The sequence below is a fragment of the Delphinus delphis genome, chromosome 3 (genome assembly GCF_949987515.2).
Source record: "Delphinus delphis chromosome 3, mDelDel1.2, whole genome shotgun sequence".
In the NCBI taxonomy this organism is placed as follows: domain Eukaryota; kingdom Metazoa; phylum Chordata; class Mammalia; order Artiodactyla; family Delphinidae; genus Delphinus; species Delphinus delphis.
In genome coordinates this window covers 57,779,565-57,796,216 of record NC_082685.1, presented here as the reverse complement: position 1 = coordinate 57,796,216, position 16,652 = coordinate 57,779,565, and the positions used below count along the sequence as shown (strand labels likewise).

General features: G+C 43.7%; 1 long non-coding RNA gene across 1 annotated transcript in view; it reads left to right on the top strand.

The window, feature by feature from the left end:
* LOC132423251 (uncharacterized) overlaps positions 1-16,439 on the top strand; it is a 150,134-nt gene extending 133,695 nt beyond the window's left edge. Inside the window, exon 4 of the long non-coding RNA XR_009518955.2 lies at positions 16,364-16,439. This is a non-coding gene — a long non-coding RNA (uncharacterized lncRNA). The remainder of the gene's footprint in view (positions 1-16,363) is intronic.
* The last annotated feature ends 213 nt before the right edge of the window (positions 16,440-16,652 follow it).

Sequence of the window (16,652 nt, the reverse complement as noted above, 5' to 3'; positions counted from 1 at the left end):
GCTGCGAGAGACGTTACTCTTCGTTGCGGTGCGCAGGCTTCTCATTTCAGTGGCTTCTCTTTTTGCAGAGCATGGACTCTAGGCGCGTGGGCTTCAGCAGTTGTGGCTCGTGGGCTCTAGAGCACAGGCTCAGTAATGGTGGCGCGGTAGCTGTGGCGCATGGGATTAGTTGTTCCGTCGCATGTGGGATCTTCCCAGACCAGGGCTTGAACCCACGTCTCCTGCATTGGCAGGCGGATTCTTAACCACTGCGCCACCAGGGAAGCCCAGGTTATCTGAAATTTGATGGAAAGTTGTAACACCAGATGTGGATGGGTATGGTTCCTAGCACATGTGTGGTGTTTGTGTGTGTTGTGTTTTGTGTATTTCTACATGGGTTGATCCAGGTGGGTGTATTTTTCTGCACTCACCTAGTGTTTCTTGTGGATGAAGTTGTACAGAAGCAAATGTGAAATTTGCATTTTTGTCCAAATTGTTTCCTAATATATCAATCAGTTAGGAACAAATTCATGTTTTCAAAACAAGCCTTATAGAAACATAAGACTCTCTATACATACACCAAATTCCATAATGTCGGTTTGTAACCAGATAATTTATTAAGAAACTAATTCATTTGTTTTCTCTACATTTTTTTCCTCTTCTCCATTCCAAGAAGGTGGCCAAGTTCTTTGTAATTCTTTGCCTCTGTGACATTTGCAGAACAGAAAACATGCAGTCATTCAATCAATAAATAAACATTCATGAGTCTCTCCTATGCACCAGGCAGGGTTCTACACACAAGGGGATAGAGCAGTGAACAACCCACACAGTCTTTGTTTTCATGGAGTAAGTGTTCTAGTGGGAGAGGCAGACAAAAAACAAATAAATGCATAATAGAATGTCAGGCAGTGAGAAGTGCTGTAAAGAAATATAGAGCAGAATAAGTGGTGAGGGAGTGACTAGGTGTGGAGGGAGAGGACATGACTCCTTTAAAATCGATGAAATAGTGGTGGGAAAGGGGAGATTTGAGCAGAGATCTAAATGAAGTGAGGGAGTGGGCCATATGATTATTTAAGGGAAAAGTGTTCAAGACAGAGGGAACAGCAAGTGCACAGCCTCTGAGGAAGAATCATGCTTGATACATTCGAGGGATATCAAAGAGGCTGAAGGCCGGAAGGATTGAGAGATATAGAGAGCAATAGGAAACTAGATAGGAGGCATAGCAGGAACCTGGTCACATAATGTCTGTAGGTCATGGTCCGGTCTATGGATTTTTTTTTTTTTTTAGTAAGTGTGATAGGAAGTCATTGGAGTGTTTTGAGCAGGTGAGAGATATCTGACTGAAGTGTTAAAAAACTCACTCTAGATCAGTGCTGTCCAAAAGAACTTCAATGATGAAAATGTTCTGTCTACTCTGCCCAGTGTGGTAGCCATTGGCCATATGTGGCAATTGAGCATTTGAAATGTGGTAAGTATGATTGAGGAAGTAAAATTTTAATTTATTTAATTTGAATTAATTTGAATTTATATTTGAGTAGCCACATGTGGCTAGTGGCTAGTATATTAGTGCAGTTCTAGATGTTGAGCATAAAATAGACTAAAAGGGAGTGAGAATTGAAGCAGGAGGACTGATAGGAGTGCAATAGTCCAAATAAGAGGTGATGGTCACTTGGACTGAGGTGGTAGCATTGGAGGTGATAAAGAAGTGGTTATATTTTTATTCTGGATATATTTCGAAGGTAGAGGCAACAGGCTGATGGATTAAATATTATAGAGCATAAGAGAAAGAAAGGAATTGAAAATGATTCTTAAGTTTTTGGCTTGCGACTGAATGAACAGTGGTTTCACTTCCTGCCATGGGAAATAATTGGGAATGAACAGAAAGTTTCCATTTTGTGTTGTTTTGTTTTTTCCCCCAAACCTAAGCTCCCTGATGAGGCTGTTCCAGGGTCCTAGAGTGCGTGGAAGAGAGGAAGGTGCCCTGGAATGCAGCCAGGTTGGGAAGAAATCTAAAGTCAGGAATATTTCAAATTGTGTAAACCTAAACCCTACCCCTTGCAGAACCTCTGAGCGAGTGCACTAGAGAAGCCGGCCCCCAAAGAACACTCTGTCCCAAGTCTGGGCCCAAAGCAGCAGAGCTTCCTGATCCTAAGGGACCAGTGGGCTGGGATGACGGATGTGTCAGTGGTGGCCTGGATGGCTGACATGTGGAAGAATCTCCCCGACCCTGCCTGAGACACTGAGCTTCATGAAGGTGGGCAAAATGGCTGGATGTCAGTGTTCTGCCAGTCTCAAGAGATGGGTATTTGGAGTCATCTTTACATGCATTTAAGGTAGAGAAAGAAGTGTAGGTACATGAGAAGCATTGTGGATGGGCTGAGGCATTGTGGATGGCTGTGAGGGAGATTGGGGGGATTAGGAGGCGGAGTCAGGAATGGTGGATGCTTCTACCCCATAGACTCTAGATTCTAAGTCCAACAGTCAACTTTCAGTGCCTTCTGTAAACTTCCCAAGGGGTGTAAAAGATCCTTTCATTCAAGTCATTCTATAAACATGTTAGGAATAACCTTTAATCGTTCCGTTTTTCATTTTGAGGAGGGTGGGAGTCACACGCTGGGATATCTGTGCCAAGGCAAGGATATACCTCTCACACGCAGTAGGTAAAATAAAGAATTCAGAGTAAACAAATCTGGGTTTGAATCCCAGGTCCCTCCCACACTACCTGTGTGATTTGGGGCAATTAACCTCAGTTAATTAATTACTTTTTTCTGAGCCTCAGTTTACTCATTCATAAAACGGGACCACCCAGGTCTGAAATGAGGAATAAATAATGTATGTACAATATCTTGCATGGCACCTGACAAATAGGAAGAGTTCAGTAAATGCTAATTTCCCCTTCCTATGGAATTGCCCGGAGTTGCTCATTGTAGCTTCAGCCCCAGAACCTTCTTGTGGTGTGCTGCCCAGCATCTCCTGTTCGACCTGGGTTCTCCATGGCTTGCTCAGATCACATCACAGCTTTTTCTCCCCTGCATTAATGCTAAGCACTTCTTATTAAAAAAAAAATTCTCTGTTTGCCTCGTACCTTGTGATCTGAAAAAGCAGCTGTAAATAGAAGGTGTGCTCCCTATGATGCAGCAGTCTTGGCATTTTGCTCTTTAAAGGTTAATGGCCAGGGCTCTACCTTTGGAAAACTCAGCCTACAGCACTCACCAGAAATTGCTGTGAAGGAAAGTGAGCTTGAGAGGATGTGGGGAGGGTGTTGAGGAAGGTCTCTGGAGTGGGATGGTGAACCTGTACAGGGAGAATGGTACATTCTAGGAAAAAAAAGGTAGGCCATGGCAGCCCCCAGTCATGAGAGGTAGCAGGACTATGGCTTCCATCTGGCCCCCTTTCTGGACCAGACTGAGGTCTTATTGCCTATCCTTTGCTAGAGAATTCCTGAGAGGACTTGCAGTGATAATTCGGTGCTCAATCATGCTTCAGTTGCAATTTATTTAAAGTCGACAATAGGGTTCCTGCCTTTAACAACCAAATTCCTAGTACTTGAATCTCTGAGGCTGGATTTTTTTAATCTTGATAAAAAAGCTATATTTCACACTTATTACAACACCTGGCACCTGACACCCTCCAGAGACTTTATAAAACTAGTGAAATGAAACCCTCAGCACCATTGTAAACAGGAAAGAGAGTTGAAAAACTAGATGCCATACCCCCTCACCGTAGGAGACAAAGGACCAAACTTGCCTAACCTCCACCTTACCGGTAGATCCAGATTTTTTTAGGCCAGTCTTCAAAGAGCTTTTGATTGGTCCTCAAAGAAGTCCTAGCTCACAACATCTCTTGGAGGTCAGGATATACCTGAAAAATGGGTCAATCAGGCACCAGCTCACAGCTCTGACCTGTATGCAGATGAGTCCTCCAGACCCAGGAACCCCGCTCCAGCTTTTCACGCTCAGCATCAGACAATAGCCAGTCAGAGAAGCTGGATTCATCTTTGCCAAATGTCCCAGGGGATGAAGTATGTGGGCATGTCTGCCCTGAGATGGAAAGGTAAACGCAGGATTTGGGGTGTGGTTCAATTGAGGAAAAGTGCAATCATATGATTCTCCCTGACCCTACAACCCAGCTCTCCTGATATCTCATCCCTGATTGGGTCCCTACTGGAAAAACAGTGGGGCTTATAGTCAGAGACCTGAGTTCAAATCATCCTTCTGCCACTTAACTAGACTTAAAACTTAATTTCTCCAAGTCTCAGTTTTCACATCTGTACAGCAGGAATAATAATACCATTATGGTTATCTATTATGGTATAACAAACAACCCCAAACTTAGTGGCATTAAAAAACAACCAATCTGTCATGCTCACAGATTCTGTAAGTTAGTAATTTGGACAAGGCACAGTGGAGATGGGTTGTTTCTGCTTCATGATGTCTGTGGCTTCAGCTGGGATGATTTGAAACTGGGCTCATTTGGGACTGTTGACCATGGCCTTTCCACATGGTTTGGGCTTCCTCATAGCATGGTGGCCTCTGGGACTTCTTACATGATGATTCCATGTTCCAAGAATGAGTGTCCCAGCCAACAAGGCAGGAACTTCATGGCCTTTTATGATCTAGCCATGGGATTCACATAGCATCATTTGTACCATACTCCACAGTCATAGAAGTCGCCAGCCTGCCCAGATTCAAGTGGAGAGAACATAGAATAGATATCACCTCTTGCTAAGAGGAGGATTAAGAATTTGAAGTCTTGCTTTCAAACTGCCATCAGTTCCTCCCTCACTCGCTTCCTGTGAGGAATGAAATAACAATCTTGTACATAGTAGGGGCTCAATAAATAGTATTCTGTATTCTCTTTATCTCCTTTAGGCCTTTCAGAACAATTTGCACTCACTCCAAAGGAGAGGAGCACAACCAAAATAACCAAAACTGCTTCTCTTTTTTCTGGTTTATATCCAACTCTGGAATATCACAAAACCTAGAGAAATGGTCCTGCAATGCTGACTCTTAGGGCGGTAACCTGGGGCAGGTAGGTGATTTAATGTCCCATGGGAATTTTCAGAGCTACTTCTCAGGATAGAAAATTAAAACCAAAAAAACCCAAAAAACAACCAAAAGGAGATAGACTTCCCTGGTGGTGCAGTGGTTAAGAATCCACCTGCCAATGCAGGGGACATGGGTTCGACCCCTTGTCCAGGAAAATCCCACGTGCCGTGGAGCAACTAAGCCCGTGTGCCACAACTACCGAGCCCGCGCGCCTAGAGCCCAAGTTCTGCAACAAGAGAAGCCATCACAATGAGAAGCCCGCGTACTGCAACGAAGAGTAGCCCCCTCTTGCAGCAACTAGAGGAAAGCCCGTGTGTAGCAACAAAGACCCAATGCAGCCAAAAATTTAAAAAATAATAAATAAATTTGAGGGGGGATAAAAAAGAACAATTATAAAACCAAAAGGGCAAAACCAAGTTCAGAGCTTGACTCCTCTGCTGATAGGAAATCCAGCCCTGCAATTCAATGCTAAGCATGTCCAAATTCTGCACTATAGCTTTAAGATAAGTCTGTATTTGACTGTGTATTTCCTTCATACTCTGTGAGGAAATCACCCTGGGAGTGTTTGCATATCTCTGACTGAAAGAGCTGCCCAATGAGGCAGAGGGACTGAATCAGAGGAGGGCAAGGAAGCTGCCAGGTTTGGAGTCCACTCAGAGAACACAAATTCCAGATTCAGAACCAACTCCAACGTTTTGAGGTCCAAGTTTTCTTTACTCTTGGCAAGCTCACTTCTTTTGTTCACAGAAAGAGTAGAAGTTTTAAGGCTCATTTAATGCCTCTCTCACACCAAAAGCCCATTCATAAGGCCATGGGGATGAAATGAGTATAAATGAATCAGGAACTTATGGCTTCTTTTTTCCCTTGAATTGTATATAAGGGAACATAAATTAAGAGAAAAAACTGGTAAGGGAAAGAAAAGTGTGTAGGGTTTTAGCCAACTTTGAAGCTTTGAAAACACCTTGGGAATCATGTTGGGATGCCTTCCACCAGGCCCACCAAGAGATGCTGGTGAGCAGGTGGACAATGAGAATCATATGGGACAAGCAGAAAGGCCCTGGATATCAAGGGGAAGGTGGTATATTAAGGCAGTTTATTAATCTGTTGCTGTGTAACAAATTACCCCCCAAATGTAGCAGCTTTTTTTTTTTTTTTTTTTGGTATGCTGGCCTCTCACTATTGTGGCCTCTCCCGTTGTGGAGCACAGACTCCGGACGCGCAGGCTCAGCGGCCATGGCTCACAGGCCCAGCCGCTCCGCGGCATGTGGGATCTTCCCGGACTGGGGCACGAACCCGTGTCCCCTGCATTGGCAGGCGGACTCTCAACCACTGCGCCACCAGGGAAGCCCGCCAAATGTAGCAGCTTTAAACATTTATTATCTCCCATAGTTTCTGAGGGATGGAAATCAGGGAACAGCTTAGCAAGGTGGTTCTGGCTCCGGGTCTCTCAGGAGGTTTCATCGCCTAGGACTGGAGTCACCTGAAGGCTTGACTGAGGCTGGAGGATCTATTTCTAAGATGTCACTGATATGGCTGTTTTCTGGAAGTCTCATTTTCTCCACAGAGATGCTTATGATATGGCAGTGGAATCTCAAAGCAAATGATGAGAGAGAGAGAGGAAAAAAATGAGCCCAAGATAGAAGCTGCAGTGTCTTTTATAACCTAATCTCAGTAGTGATATACAGTTACTTCTGCCATATTCTTTTTTTTTTTTTTTTTTTTTTTTTTTTGCTGCATTGGATCTTCGTTGCTGCACATGGGCTTTCTCTCGTTGCAGAGAGTGGGGGATACTCTTCATTGCAATGTGCGGGTTTCTCATCGCAGTGGCTTCTCTTGTTGCAGAGCATGGGCTCTAGGCATGTGGGCTTCAGTACATGCAGCACGTAGGCTCAGTAGTTGTGGTGCAAGGGGCTTAGTTGCTCCGCAGCATGTGGGATCTTCCTGGACCATGGCTCGAACCTGTGTCCCTTGCATTGGCAGGCGGATTCTTAACCACTACACCACCAGGGAAGTCCTTGCCATATTCTATTGGTCACATAGACTGACTCTGGCACAGTGTGGGAAGAGCCACACCAGGTGTGAATACCAGAAGACAGGAATAATTGGAGGCTGGATACAGATGGGAGAGGCACAGAGACCAGGAAGGCAGTTGGATCTGGGCTTCTTCCAGAATGCTTTTTTTTTAAAGAAAAATTCATCTTATTGGAGTATAATTGCTTCACAATGCTGTGGTAGTTTCTATTGTTCAACAAAGTGAATCAGCCATGTGCATACATATATCCCCGTATCCCCTCCCTCTTGAGCCTCCCTCCCACCCTCCCTATCCCACCCTTCTAGGTTGTCGCAAAGCCCCGAGCTGATCTCCCTGTGCTATGTTGCTGCTTCCCACTAGCTATCTATTTTAATTTGGTAGTGTATATATGTCATGCTACTCTCACTTCACCCCAGCTTCCCCCTCCCCTGCTCCATGTCCTCAAGTCCGTTCTCCATGTCTGCGTGTTTATTCCTGCCCTGCCACTAGGTTCATCAGTACCAATTTTTTTAGATTCCATATATATGTGTTAGCATACGGTATTTGTTTTTCTCTTCCTGACTTATTACTTCACTCTGTATGACAGTCTCTAGGTCCATATACCTCACTACAAATAACTCAATTTCATTTCTTTTCATGGCTGAGTAATATTCCATTGTATACATGTGCCACATCTTCTTCATCCATTCATCTGTCGATGGACATTTAGGTTTCTTCCATGTCCTGGCTATTGTAAATAGAGCTGCAATGAACACTGTGGTGCATGTCTCTTTTTGAATTATGGTTTTCTCAGGGTATGTGCCCAGTAGTGGGATTGCTGGGTCATATGATAGTTCTATTTTTAGTTTTTTAAGGAACCTCCATACTGTTCTCCATAGTGGTTGTATCAATTTACATTCCCACCAACAGTGCAGGAGGGTTCCCTTTTCACCACACCCTCTCCAGCATTTACTGTTTCTAGATTTTTTAATAATGGCCATTCTGACCAGTGTGAGGTGATACCTCATTGTAGTTTTGATTTGCATTTCTCTAATAATTAATGATTTTCAGCATCTTTTCACGTGCCTCTTGGCCATCTGTATGTCTTCCTTGGTGAAATGTCTGTTTAGGTTTTCCACCCATTTTTTAATTGGGTTGTTTGTTTTTTTGATATAGAGCTCCATGAACTATTTGTATATTTTGGAGATTAATCCTTTGTCCATTGCTTCATTTTCAAATATTTTCTCTGATTCTGAGGGTTGACTTTTCATCTTGTTTATGGTTTCCTTTTCTGTGCAAAAGCATTTTTTTTTTTTTTTTTTGCAGTACGCGGGCCTCTCACTGTTGTGGTCTCTCCCGTTGCGGAGCACAGGCTCTGGACGCGCAGGCTTAGCGGCCATGGCTCACGGGCCTAGCCACTCCACGGCATGTGGGATCTTCCCGGACCAGGGCACGAACCCGTGTCCCCTGCATTGGCAGGCGGACTCTCAACAACTGCGCCACCAGGGAAGCCCTGTGCAAAAGCTTTTGAGTTTCATTAGGTCCCATTTGTTTATTTTTGTTTTTATTTTCATTACTCTAGGAGGTGGGTCAAAAAAGATCTTGTTGTGGTTTACGTCAAAGAGTGTTTTTCCTATATTTTCCTCTAAGAGTTTTATAGTGTCTGGTCTTACATTTAGGTCTTTAGTCCATTTGGAGTTTATTTTTGTGTATGGTCTTAGGTAGTGTTCTAATTTCATTCTTCTACATGTAGCTGTCCAGTTTTCTTAGCACCACTTATTGAAGAGGCTGTCTTTTCTCCCTTGTATGTTCTTGCCTCCTTTGTCATAAATTAGGTGACCATATGTGCATGGGTTTATCTCTGGGCTTTCTGTCCTGTACCATTGATCTACATTTCTGTTTTTGTGCCAGTACCATACTGTCTTGAGTACTGCAGCTTTGTAGTATAGTTTGAAGTCAGGGAGCCTGATTCCTCCAGCTCCGTTTTTCTTTCTCAAGATTGCTTTGGCTATTCAGGGTCTTTTGTGTTTCCATACAAATTGTAAAATTTTCTGTTCTAGTTTTGTGAAAAATGCCATTGGTAGTTTGGTAGGGACTGCAGTGAATCTGTAGATTGCTTTGGGTAGTATAGTCATTTTCACAATACTGATTCTTCCAATCCAAGAACATGGTATATTTCTCTATCTGTTTATGTTATCTTTGATTTCTTTCATCAGTGTTTTATAATTTTCTGAGTATAGGTCTTTCACCTCCTTAGGTAGGCTTATTCCTAGATATTTTATTCCTTTTATTGTGATGGTAAATGAGATTATGTCCTTAATTTCTCTTTCTGATTTTTTGTTGTTAGTGTATAGGAATGCCAGAGATTTCTGTGCATTAATTCTGTATTCTGAAACCTTACTAAATTCATTGATTAATTCTAGTAGTTTTCTGGTGGCATCTTTAGGATTTTCTACGTAGAGTAGAAAATCATGTCATGTCATCTGCAAACAGTGACAGTTTTACTTCTTCTTTTCCAATTTCTATTCCTTTTATTTCTTTATCTTCTCTGATTGCCGTGGCTAGGACTTCCAAAACTATGTTGAATAATAGTGGTGAGAGTGGACATCCTTGTCTTGTTCCTGATCTTAGTGGAAATGCTTTCAGTTTTTCACCACTGAGTATGATGTTTGCTGTGGGTTTGTCATATATGGCCTTTATTATGTTGAGGTAGCTTCCCTCTATGGCCGTTTCCTGGAGAGTTTTTATCATAAATGGCGTTGAATGTTGTCAAAAGCTTTTACTGCATCTATTGATATGATCATATGGTTTTTATTCCTTAATTTGTTAATATGGTGTATCACATTGATTGACTTGAGTATATTGAAGAATCCTTGCATTCCTGGGATAATCCCACTTGATCATGGCGTATGATCCTTTTAATGTGTTGTTGGATTCTGTTTGCTAGTATTTTGTTCAGGATTTTTGCAACTATGTTCATCAGTGATCCTGGTCTATAATTTTCTTTTTTTGTGATAACTTTGTCTGGTTTTGATATCAGGGTGATGGTGGCTTCATAGAATGAATTTGGGAGTGTTCCTCCCTCTGCAATTTTTTCAAAGAGTCTAAGAAGGATTGGAGTTAGCTCGTCTCTAAATGTTTGATAGAATTCACCTGTGAAGCCATCTGGTCCTGGACTTTTGTTTGTTGGAAGATTTTTAATTACAGTTTCAATTTCATTACTTGTGATAGGTCTGTTTATATTTTCTAATTCTTCCTGGTTTAGTCTTGGAAAATTGTACCTTACCAAGAATTTGTCCATTTCTTCGTGGTTGTTCATTTTATTGTCATATAGTTGTTTGTAGTAGTCTCTTATAATCCTTTGTATTTCTGTGATGTCAGTTGTGATTTCTCCTTTTTCATTTCTAATTTTATTGATTTGTGTCCTGTCCCTTTTTTTCTTGATGAGTCTGGCTAAGGGTTTATCAATTTTGTTTATCTTCTCAAAGGACCAACTTTTAGTTTTATTGACTTTGCTATTGTTGTCTTCATTTCTATTTCGTTCATTTCTGCTCTGATCTTTATGATTTCTTTCCTTCTACTGACTTTGAGTTTTCTTTGTTCTTCTTTCTCTAGTTGCTTTAGGTATAGGGTTAGATTGTTTATTTGAGATTTTTCTTGTTTCTTGAGGTAAGATTGAATTGCTATAAACTTCCCTCTTAGAACTGCTTTTGCTGTGTCCCATAGGTTTTGGGTCATCATGTTTTCATTGTCATTTGTTTCTATGTATTTTCCGATTTCTTTTTTGATTTCTTCAGTGACCTCTTGGTTATTTAGTAGCACACTGTTTAGCCTCCATGTATTTGTGGTTTTTATTTTTTTTCCTGTAATTGATTTCCAATCTCATAGCGTTGTGGTCAGAAAAGATGCTTGATACGATTTCAATTTTCTTAAATATTCTGAAGCTTGATTTGTGACCCAAGATGTGATCTATCCTGGAGGATGTTCCATGTGCACTTGAGAAGAAAGTGAATGCTTTTTGGATCAAAGAAGGGCAATCTTCCTAGGATCTCCACTCCATCTTTCTCTTCTGCACCCCTAATGGGCTGTAAACTCTATGAGGACTGAGACTGTGTAACTGTGTCTGTCTTATTCACTGCTCTTCCCTGGTGCCTGGCCCATGCTTGTTACATAGTAAAGCCCTTGATGTTTGTTGAATAATGAGATGCATAGGAAAAGACAGAAGTAGATTAGGTAAAGAATGGTGTATTGGATTAAAGCATTGAATTCCAGGCTCAGGAATTTTGTATCCTGGGTGATGTGAAGCCACTGGGAGGGCACCCTTAGACCTAGTTTATGAGCAGGCTCTTATGGCTTCTGCTGCCTGGAATACTCTCTCTTCAGGATTCCTGCTCCTCAGTCAAGGGGGGTAAATGATAACAGAACAAAGTCTTGAAAGAAGCAAGAGGGGTGTGTGTGTGTGTGTGTGTGTGTGTGTGTGTGAGTATGCACACGTGCATGGGCACATATGTGCCTGCATACAGAAGCTCAGGTGGAAGGAAAATATTACAAGCCCAAAGCAAAGGAAAAAACATGGGTGGAGATTCAAAGACATTTTGAGGTGGATAAGAGGGACCTTTTAAGTCCACAGGGACAAGAGAAAAGGAGAGTGAGGAAGCTCCCAAATAAACTATGTGCACCTGAATCCCTGTTTCAGAGTTTGTTTTGTGGGAACTGAAAACAAGATGTCTCACAAAATTCAAGCATAGATATTTAGGTCTTGCTTGGAGGAGACGCAAGACAAGGACTGCTTTTCCAGAGCCCAGAGTCAGGGTGAAGTGTCTACAAGATGCTTTTCCCTCTTATGGTATAGCTCTGGTAGTTATTATGCTAACAATAATATCTCTTTTCTCCAACAATGTCTCTTTCTCCATCTTTTCAAAACCTGCCTTCTAACTCCCTAGTTTGGTGTATGCCACAGTCCCTGCTCTGTCACATATGCCATGGAGCTCATCATGTCTGAAAGAGCTTCATAAACTGTACTGTTAAGCAAATGGAACAAGTGAGGAAGAGGGGGAGAAGAAGGAGGGGGAAGGAGAAGACAAACAGAGGAAGGAAGATGGAAGGTCTCTAACGTAGAACAAGTAATGCAGAGTTGGGCACAAAAGGCAAGGGCAGGGTTATGGGAGGCATGTTACAGAAAGTAGCCAGAAGTTGGGCACTGAACTTTTGTAGGAAGCCAGTGTTGAAACAGCCTGTGAATAGCAGACACAGGCCTTCGCTTGAAGCTGGTTCTTCAACTCTCCTTGACTTCATTTTAAGTAACTCTTCCACCAGGCTGGCATGTGGCAGACTGGAGCTGCAGTCAAGATGCTGGGTTGCTCACAGCTGTGCTGCGTGATGCTGTGAGGCATTTCTTCAGTTTCCTCTTTTGCTTCTGTATCTTCTGGCAACTAGCAGGGGTGGCTCAGAGGACCTGCAGAGCTGAGAAATATGCTCTTCTGGGGTGTGGCACTCAGAACCCTCCCTGGAGCTGACTGCAGATCCCTAGACACACAGTTTTGGCTTTCTTCAAGGCTAATATTCTGGGGGTGGAGCAGAGGCAAGAGTGGGGCTAGGGTGGAGCGGGCCGGGGTGGGGGGGAATTTAGGTCAAATGTCAAGAAGGCCAACCTAGCCCTCTGGGTTTTCTGGGGAGAGAATGCAAGGATTGCAAAACTGACAAAGAATGCAGGGTGGCTGGGGATGAAAGCTCCCTTTGCCCTTTCCCCAAGAGGAGACTTTGTGCTTCATGCCTTCCTGGAATTCTGCTGGCAGGGGCCTGGACCCAAGTAAAAAGGCTGGGTTTGTTGTTTCTCGAGGTTGGGAGGCAGAGAATCATCAAGACACAGAGGAAACAAGCCTGGGGAGGGAGAGGTAAAGGGCTTAAGCCACAGAATTACACCGTTTTGGGGTGGGGAAAGAGTCTTTGTTGTGTTCATTCATTCATGCATGCTTCCATTCATACATTCATCTACTTGCAGGCATTTATTACTAGAGGTGCTGAGCTCAGAGGCGGCCCAGATACACAAAGCTTCCTGACTTACGTGTCAGGTTGCTGCCCTTAAGGATAGCTCTCCTGCTGTGGTGAAACAATCTTTTCTGTTCTCTGAGGAGCAAATTACAATAGTTCAGGCACAGGGGGTAGATGTGAATTCCAGACTGCTGCCTGTAGAGAGGATGAGCTTTCAGAGGGAGGAGGCCTGGCAGGATCAGTGTGCCTCACTTTCCTGCCTGTCCCCCACATTCCCTGAACCCCAAGAGAGGGCACAATCATGCCTGTTGAAGCCTGTCCCTTTTACTTGGGCAATCTGCCTTCTTGCTTCCTCATTCTTCACTCCAGCAACACTTTAGTCCACGGAATGGGACGGACTCGCAGGATATATTCTTCCTTCCTTCCATGCTTTCTCTTTCTTTTCCTTCTTTTAGTATTTACTGAACATCTACCAAGCGCCAGGCAGTCTACTAGGTGGCTTCCTTAAAGCTGTTGAAGTGAGATGGTGCTTTCCGAACAAGAAGTATTCTGTTGTCATTCCTCTTTCTTTGGCCACGTGGAGCTAGGCAGAGATGTTTTTTCTCCCTCTCTCTTTTCTCTGCCTCAGCCGGTTCTCTGAGGTGACAAAAGCTGGCCTTTCGCTCCCTCCTTGCGGACAGCCCACTGCAGCCCTCCCTTCCTTTCCCCACTTTCTCTGGCACCTACGGGCCAGATGAGACTGGGGCACCGTGAGTCCTGCCGTCTATGCCTGTGTCTATTCCGTTAGCACTTTGGTCACTTTAGGGCCTCTGGGAGCCAGGACACTTTCATAACCCCCAGAGAAGACCAAAGCCACCCCAGCCTTCTGGATGTCCAAAGTTCCCTCCCATGTGGCTTCTGCATCAATGACCTACCCCTGGTTTTATGTGTGTGTGTGTGTGTGTGTGTGTGGTGGTTTTTTTGGTTTGTTTCTGCCTCAGGCACATTTTCTCTGTAATTTTTGGAACCCAAATATAAGGGAAATCTCATTTGCTCCGTTCTGACTCATTTACAATTAAATACACTTGTTCCCATCTGTGTCTGTATACATCTGCATACATTTGCTATAGCATTGCCCTTAATTTTGGAAAATGATGCGGCTGGTGTTATTTTTACCCTGACTGACAAATTGTCTGAGACCAGTGGGTGTTCACCCACCCACCCAGTGACAGCCCCCACCCAGTCCTGTCCCTGAGGGAGGTGGTGACATTTCTTGCATGGGAAAGACATCAGACCCCTGGTCAGTACTGGTCTTTGTGGTTGCCTGTCTTAGGGGATCCAGCTGCCAGGACTGGGTGTGTGCCTGTCCATCTCAGTGCCAAGGCCTCACTGACCACAGAGATGGGCCTTGACTCCCTAGGCTACCTGCTGGCAGCTGCTTTGCTAAGCATCGAATTGGGAGGTGGAGTGGTGGGGGGGGCTTGCTGACACTCAAGGAAGGTGACACTGAGGAAGTACTGCCAGGTCACCTCAGCCCATCCCCTCCCAGCCCAAGAGAACTGAAGAGCTGTCTTTACTGTTCAGAGGGATATGGTGGCATGTGTGGGCGCCTGCCTCACCTACGTACCTAAAAATACCACACCATGGTTGTCTACCACTTTTTTTCCTCAAAAATCCAAGTTATATTCACATTTAATGAGATGATGGTGCCTGTCAGTACACTTCAAGACCTTTTTATATTATCTCATTGAATGATTTTATTTATATGCATATGCTAAAATAGAACTTGGCCAACAATAATATAGGATGCAGAAGATAAGACATCAACTGCTGCCTATCAAAAAAAAGTTTATATCAAAACAATTCTTGAAACAATATTCACGTTCTGCTGAACTTTAACCTCTCTTGGAAATTCTGTGATGGGTAGTGTTGCTACTTCTGTTGATAAATAATTCAGATCTCAAAGAAAGGCTAGGCTTTCGTATTTTTTCTGCATTACTTCCAAGACCCTGGACTCCATACTTCATGTTGATGCCAGAATTACCCAGAGTGTCATTCTGTAGCCTGAGACCTCTTTAGGCTGAGAAAAAACAATCCATGGGCACCAGTTACAACCAAGGATACTCTTTGTACTTGGCTTTGTCTTGGGCCTAAAGACTCCACAGAGGTGGAGTAGCTGCCATCCCTGGCCTTGGAGAACTTAATGACTGGCCAAGATTTCCAATCTAAGGTTGGGGATCAGTTAGCTACTCTCCTCCAGTGGGTTCCTGGGTCTCTGCCATCTCCACTGAGAACCTTGCCCAAGATTCCTTGACTGGTTAAGGCCTTATCCCTTGCTCAGTCTGAGTGGCTGCTAAGCACACACACACACACAGACACACACACACACACACACACACACACACACACACACACAGAGTCAGTTATGGGCAGAGTCAGCTGCTCCTCAAGCAACCAAATCTACTATACATAACCCCCTTTGCCTAGGTTCTAGACCTACAATGCCTCTTAAAATTTCCTCTCTTTTGGCGCTTAACTCCTTGCCATCCCTCAGGTCTTGACTGAGACACCACCTTCTCCAAGAAACCAGGTTGGGCTGGGTGTCCCTGCTCTGTGTCTATATAGCAGTATATTGTAATTGCCTGGAGATGTGTCTTTGGTTTCACTAGACTGTATGCTTTCTGCAGACAAAAGCTGTGTCTGTCTTACATCCCTTGTGCCTAGAGTAGGGCCTGATATTTGGTAGCTGTTCAATAAATATGTATTAAATGAGTGAGTGAATGAGTGAATAAATGAATGCATTCCTAAACTGAGTCATTTTGTAGAATCCATGGTCATTTCACTCAATTCATTCTGTAGAAGAAACCAGTTTTCTTAAAAAGAAACTGAGGGCTTCCCTGGTGGCGCAGTGGTTGAGAGTCTGCCTGCTGATGCAGGGACACGGGTTCGTGCCCCAGTCCGGGAAGATCCCACATGCCGCGGAGTGGCTAGGCCCGTGAGCCATGGCCGCTGAGCCTGCGTGTCTGGAGCCTGTGCTCCGCAACGGGAGACGCCACAACAGTGAGAGGTCCGCGTACCGCAAAAAAAGAAACTGATATTGCATATGTTGAGGTAAACATTTAGAGAGATCTACCCCAAAATGAAACAGTAATGACAGTAATAGTTGAAAACAATATGGGATAGTACAATAATAGGTGAATTGAATTTTCTTTTTACTTGTGTGTGTTTTCTAACTTTTCTACAATGAGATATATATACCAAAAGAAGTTACCATGCACAATTATGCTATATAACTGTCCTAAATTCTTTTTTGCGGTACGCGGACCTCTCACTGGTGTGTCCTCTCCCGTTGCAGAGCACAGGCTCCGGATGTGCAGGCTCAGCGTCCATGGCTCACGGGCCCAGCCGCTCCACGGCATGTGGAATCTTCCCGGACCGGAGCACGAACCCGTGTCCCTTGCATCGGCAGGCGGACTCTCAACCACTGCACCACCCGGGAAGCCCCTAAATTCTTTTTATAAATTTGCTTTAAATGCATCTTCCCCATCCCAAGAAGTAATGGTAATGATAAATAATGTTTATTAAGAAGCTGTGGGGTCAGTATGGTCCTCTGAGAAATAGACACCAAGATGAGATCAGGCATG